Source organism: Phyllostomus discolor, chromosome 8 (genome assembly GCF_004126475.2).
Source record: "Phyllostomus discolor isolate MPI-MPIP mPhyDis1 chromosome 8, mPhyDis1.pri.v3, whole genome shotgun sequence".
Classification (NCBI taxonomy): domain Eukaryota; kingdom Metazoa; phylum Chordata; class Mammalia; order Chiroptera; family Phyllostomidae; genus Phyllostomus; species Phyllostomus discolor.
This window is the reverse complement of record NC_040910.2, coordinates 113,534,596-113,540,456: the sequence shown is the minus strand read 5'-3', so window position 1 is coordinate 113,540,456 and position 5,861 is coordinate 113,534,596.

The window sequence follows — 5,861 nt, the reverse complement described above, 5'->3', positions numbered from 1 at the left end:
TCTGAGGCTGTCGGGGGTCTCAGACTGTTTCCTCCAGGACTGTCCCACAGTTGCCCCTTCCCCAGGCGGGCCAGGGGCCAGGGGACTGGGCTTGGGGGCAGTCAGGCTGGGGTGGGTCCCCTGCTTCAGCCAGCATCCTGCCCAGGAGCCCGCCCCCCACCCCGTGCCCTGACAGGACCCTCAGGGCATGGCCCCCTGCGGTCGGTCCTTGGGGCTGCGAGGCTGGCTGCAGGGAAGCCAGTGGCGACCTGGCCTGACACGCGCACCACCCCAGCCCCCAGGAGCCACGAGCCCTGGAGGGCCTGGCAGCCTGTGCCGCCTCCGGCCCACCCGCAGGCCCGCACGCCCCGGCAGTTCGCCCTGCAGACGGCGGGCCCCTGCGTGCCGGGAGGCCCCGCCCTGCTGGAGCTGGGGTTCAGGAGCTGGGAGGCGCCCCGAAGAGGCCAGGCCCCGTGGCCCTGAGTGGGGAGGGACTTGCTCTCAGCCACCCTGCCGCTGACCAGGGCCCAGCAGCCCCAGCAGGCCCCTGAGACCCTTGCTGGGAGCCAGCACCCCAAGTCTCACCCCAAGCCTGGCCCCCGCCCTCCCACGGGCTCCCCGCCCCCCCAGCAGCAGCGCCTGCCTCTCCCGCCCCCGCGCTCCGGCGGGAGGGGGTTCCTATGGCACCCCTTCCCCCGCACACACTTAGCTCACCGCCAGCCCATCTGCCCCGAGACAGCAGCAGACGCCACCGCGCACGGCAGGCCCCGAGGCGGCGGCCCGGAGCCACGGGACGTGGGCCTGCCAGCCGGGGGGGGCTCACGCGGCACTGGCAGGCCCGGGCCCCTCATCCGAGGCGAGGCCGGGGGGCTGTGCAGCTGCCCAGACACCCCCAGGGCTGGGCACCCGCCCAGCAGGGCTCCAGCTGCCTGGGAGGCAGTCAGGGAGGAGGGGGGTAAGGAAGATGTGGCGGCTCCCCGGGAGGACCCAGAGTGTGGGGGCGCTGCTCTGGGCCCCCACCACACCACTCCCCGAAGGGAAGGTGGCAGAGCCCACGGACAGACCCCCAGGGCCCGCATGCCGTGTGGAGGAGGGCCCGGCGCCCCCAGCCCCTCCACGCGGGCCGAGCCCCGGCCTGGGGCCCGCAGGGAGGCTCACCCCACCTCCGTCCCCCGCCTGCTGGGCCCCAGGCCCCCCCCAGGCTCCCTCTGCGCCCTTCTGTCTCTCGCCGTTTCTCACTGTCGACGGAGCCGGCGGCGAAGCAGCACCAGGGGGCCTCCTGAGAGGTGGTGGCCACAGTTCCTGGACCCCTGGACCCACTGACCCTTTCCAAGGTGCCTGTGGCCAGCCAGCCAAGAGCCTCGTTTCCATGGCAACAGCCTCAGCCCTGGCTCGCAGAGGAGGGGTTGCCAAGGAGGGACCCCCAGAGCCCTCCCAGCCTGAGGAGCAGAGCTTGCAGCCCTTGGGCCCCCCTGAGCCCTGGAGGGCCGGCCGGCGAGCGTGGGTCGGGGTTGGGGGGGCTCAGGAGGAAGCGCTGCTGGGCTGCGGCCCCACCCACTGGCGTGGGGCCGTGTGTGTGCACAGTCGCCCCCCACAGACGCGGGAGACACTGGCCCAGCCCGGAGCCCCGGGGACTCTGGTTCGACGTCAGGTGGACTGTCCCGGTTTGGGGGCGCAAGCACATCTCAGCGACCCACACGCAGGGCTGCCGGCTGCCGAGCCTGACCTGCTCGTGGCCTCGAGCCCCCCCGTCCCCCGTGCACAGGGACAGGGAGGGGGAGGGGGCGGGCGGACGGACGGACGGACGGCGTGACCTCGAGGGCCCCATCGGCTCAGAGCCCAGAAGCCATGGAAACCAGGTCTCACTCCCGGCGCCCCCCCCCCCCCCCCGGCGCGGCCAGTGTGCAGACTCGCACACGCGCATGCTCACGCCCCCGCCGCCTCTGCTCCCCGCTCCCTCGTGTTTGTTTTGCTTCGGCGGGACTGCAATGGGGACACGCTGCTCCCTCACAACTGGCAGCTTCCTCCGGTCCCCGGCCCCTCCCCTCCCCGCCACGGAGGTGCCATATGTCCGTGTCATGAATAAGCATGAGGCTCCACGCCTGGGGGGGGGGACACGTGGCAGCTGCCAGTCACCCCCAGCAGACACGGTGGGGGCTTTCACAGGGTTGGGGTCGGCGCCACCAGTGGGGGGGGGGGGGGCGCGGGGGAATGGGCTGGGGCCAGAGTGTGGTCACTGGTCCTCTCCAGGAGGGACCCCGGCAGCCAGTGAGCCGTCCTGAAAACAGACGAAACAAACCCTAACAGGCACGGGCCGGCCGGAGTCCCCGCCCCTGCCCCCCAGCCCCGCGTGTGCCCTTGGCCGGCCTGCACCTCCATCCTCCCTGGGACACCCCTCTGCTCCCGGGCTGCACCCCGTCCTTCTGCAGTCCCGGGACCCAGGCTCCCCTGCAGGGAGGAGGGATCAAACCCAGCCAGTGCCTGCCCAGGCCAGTGCTGGGACCCGCTCGTGTCTGCACCGGGCGCTGCCCGCTCTCGCCGCCCTCCCGGGCACTGGATCACCAGCCCATTCTTCAGGTGAGGAGGCTGAGGCTCAGAAGTGTTTGAGTGCGGGCTCGCTGCCTCGGGCTCCGAGCCCTGGGCCCCGTCTGCCTCAGGCAGGGCTGCCCCCGCCGGCCCCTGCCCCGGGACCTGGCCACTCGGCCGCCACTCCGCACCCTGGCCTAACCCCTGTGGAGGTCGCCCTTCTCTCCTTGCTGCTCCGAGGACGTTTTTGCCCCTGGGGAGCCCTGCAGAGCCCACACAAGCCACGGACACCCGCCTGCACCTTTGTCCCTCCCCAGCGCTGCCCCAGCTCCTGACAGCAGTGGGCGACCCGGGCCTGGCCCAGCAGGTGGGTCTGGAGTGGGCTCCAGGGCCAGAGCCGTGTGCAAAGCGTCCTGGCTGACTGCGGAGGTGGCCTCCAGGGGGAGGGAGGCTGACACCGCTCCCCCCCCCGCCGCCTGCTCTGGGAGCCCCAGGCTCCTCTCCTTGTCCCCGGGCCCCCGGAGGCTGAGGCAGGTGACCCAGCAGGCTGGACTGACCGCGCCGGGTTAATGAGCTGGCCCTCACCGCCGGCATCACGGGTCCTGGCTGGCATTTCCCTGGACAGTTAATTGATGCCCAGGTAATTCATCACAGAGGCCTTGTTATATGCCAGCCGGGTCCCCTAAGCCATCAGCGCCTGTGTCCCAGAAACGAGACTGGCAAGTTAATGACAGAGCCTGCACGGCGCTGCCCCCTGCTGGCAGCGCAGGAGAATGACTCGGAGTCGAGGTGGGCAGTGCTGGGCAGCGGGGGCACTTCCCCCACAGGGCCGCGGGGATGGAGCGTCCTGGCAGGTCCTGGGGCCATGGCCCCTCCCCAGCAGGTCCCCTCCCCTTAGCTCCCCCCACCGGGCGGCAGCGCTGCCTACCCTCGGAGGAGCCCCCCAAGGCGGGCGGGCACTAACCCCACTCCCTGGCTTCAGGCTGGGCATGTGATCCCCCAGCCACAGGGGTCAGGTCAAGCAGGGATCAAGGTCAAGCCGGGTTGGCCGGCACCGGGGGGCGGGGCTGCACTGGAGCCCCTGGGACAGAAGGGCGCACCCTGCCCAGGGGGTGGGGGGCCATGGCTGCCCGCCAGCAGCCCCGAGGGGAGGGGGCCCTGCACGGAGCGGCCGGGCTGTGCCCAGGCGGCTGTGTCCGGGGCGGGGGGCCAGGAGCCCCCCTGACCACGGTGGTTTCAGTTGCTCCTGTCCCTTGTAGCCCAGGCCTCAGCCCCACTGTCCCCAGGCTCTGCCCCCAGGACTCAAGGCCATCCACAGAGCACGGGGGGCTGCTTGCAGGAGCCGGAACGAACTGCCCGCTGGGAGGGCCCAGAGGCCAGCGGACCCCGAGTGAGGTCCTTGGCATGTGAGGATGGCGTGCAGATTCTGCACGGGGCGCTCTGTGGGTCCGTGCGAACCGTGTGGTGCCGGGAGGTCGAGGGCGGCTGCTGGCAGGAGCTCAGTCGCCCGCAGACCTGGGACTTCTGAGGAGCTGGGGGCAGAGCCAACGGCGGCCGCAGGACCGAGGGCGACTTCCGCACCTGAGGGTCGGCTGGGCCGCTGCACACCTGTGGGAGGGGCGGGGGCAGGGACCGGGGCCGGGGCTGGCACGTGGGTCCCAGGGCCAAAGGCACACACACAGCTTGTTTAATATAATTAAAACAGATGAATAAATGTGCCCTGGCAGGTGTGGCTCAGCGGACTGAGTGCTGGCCGGCCTGTGAACCACAGGGTCACTGGTTCGATTCCCAGCCAGGGCACAGGCCTGGGTTGCGGGCCAGCTCCCCAGTGGGGGGTGCGTGAGAGGCAGCCACACACTGATGTTTCTCTCCCTCTCTTTCTCCCTCCCTTCCCCTCTCTCTAAAAATAAGTAAATGAAATTTTTAAAAAATAGATTAATAAATGGAAAAAAACCAGCCACGGAGGAGTGCCTGGGCAGGAAGACAGCCAGATGCGGAGGACAAGGCCCGCACAGCGGGCCAGGGCAGAGGGAGGTGATCTGGAGGGTGACCCCACAGCTGCCCAGGGTGGGGGGCAGAGCAGAGGGGGGTGAAGCTAGAACCCAGGCCCCCCAGCGTCTCAGACCGGCCCGGCGAACGCCTGGCACGGGCTTCAGCACCACGGACAGCAGCGGCCTCTCCGGGGACCACCCCGGCCCGAGGACAGGAGGCGGTCTCCCGCATGACCAGGGTTCTCCTGTCGCACACGGGACAGTGCCGTTCGTCTGCAGGCTGTTGACAGACCCCTGGAGCGCACTGTGGCGCCCTTGTGGCTTAGAAACAAGAACCCTTCCAGCAGTTGAAGACACAGCCACTTCCTCAGGTCCCCCGGTCCCCCCGGTCCCTGGGGCAGGGCGAGGTTGGGGCGGTAGCTGTGGTATCCGCGTTCTCCGGAAGCCACCGGAGGACGGCACCCTGGAGACAAGGAGCAGCCCAGGCAGAGGACTGCAGGGGACCCAGGAGAGGGGGACTCAACACAGGAGTGAGAGGGGGGTGGAGGGTCTCCGGGGACGGATGTGCCAGGCGTCCCAGGCGGCGGGGGCAGGGGGACGCGGGAGCGGTGGGGGGCCTGCAGCAGCGACCTGCTGCCAGGTGACGGCGATCCCAGAACACAGACCTGCTCCCTCACGGAGTCTGAGCAGCAGACTCCCAGGGCGGGCTGGCTAGCCTGTCTGGCTCGGGGGCTCCAGTCAAGGTGATGGCCAGGGCTGCGGGCGACCTCTGGCTGGGCTGGGCCGGGATGCCGAGATTCCGAGGCGGCTCCGTCGCATGCTGACGGGCAGGTGGGCTCAGGTCCTTGGCACGCAGATTTCTGGGAGCACTTACGACCTGGCCCCGACCTCCCTCACCGTGGGCGTGAGAGGCCCAGCGAGAGCGGCCCCCTTGCGACACAGTCCCACGTGCTCCCGGGTCCAGGGTCAGAGGGGACTCCCTCCCTCCCTCCCCCGCTCCCTCCCTCGGGCACAGGGGCCTGCCCGGCGGGCGTGGGCCACTGGGGCCCGGGAGGAATACATCCGCAGATGGCCGGATGTTTTCAGCCTGCCAGGAGGAGGGCCGTGTCTGCGCTGCGGCGTCTGGGGCGCGCAGAAAGTAAGTCACACCTGACACACACACACACACACACACACACACACACACGTGAGGGGGGACGCAGTCACCGCACGTCCTCAGCCGGGAAGAGTGTGTGCAAGCCGAGGACGGCACAGGCGCCGACCCTGGTCCAACCCCGAGGACGGGGTGGGTGGGAGGCAGGTTGTGAGTGCACGTGTGTGTGACAGGGGCGACGCGGGAGAGAACAAGCTGTCAGCAGGAATAAT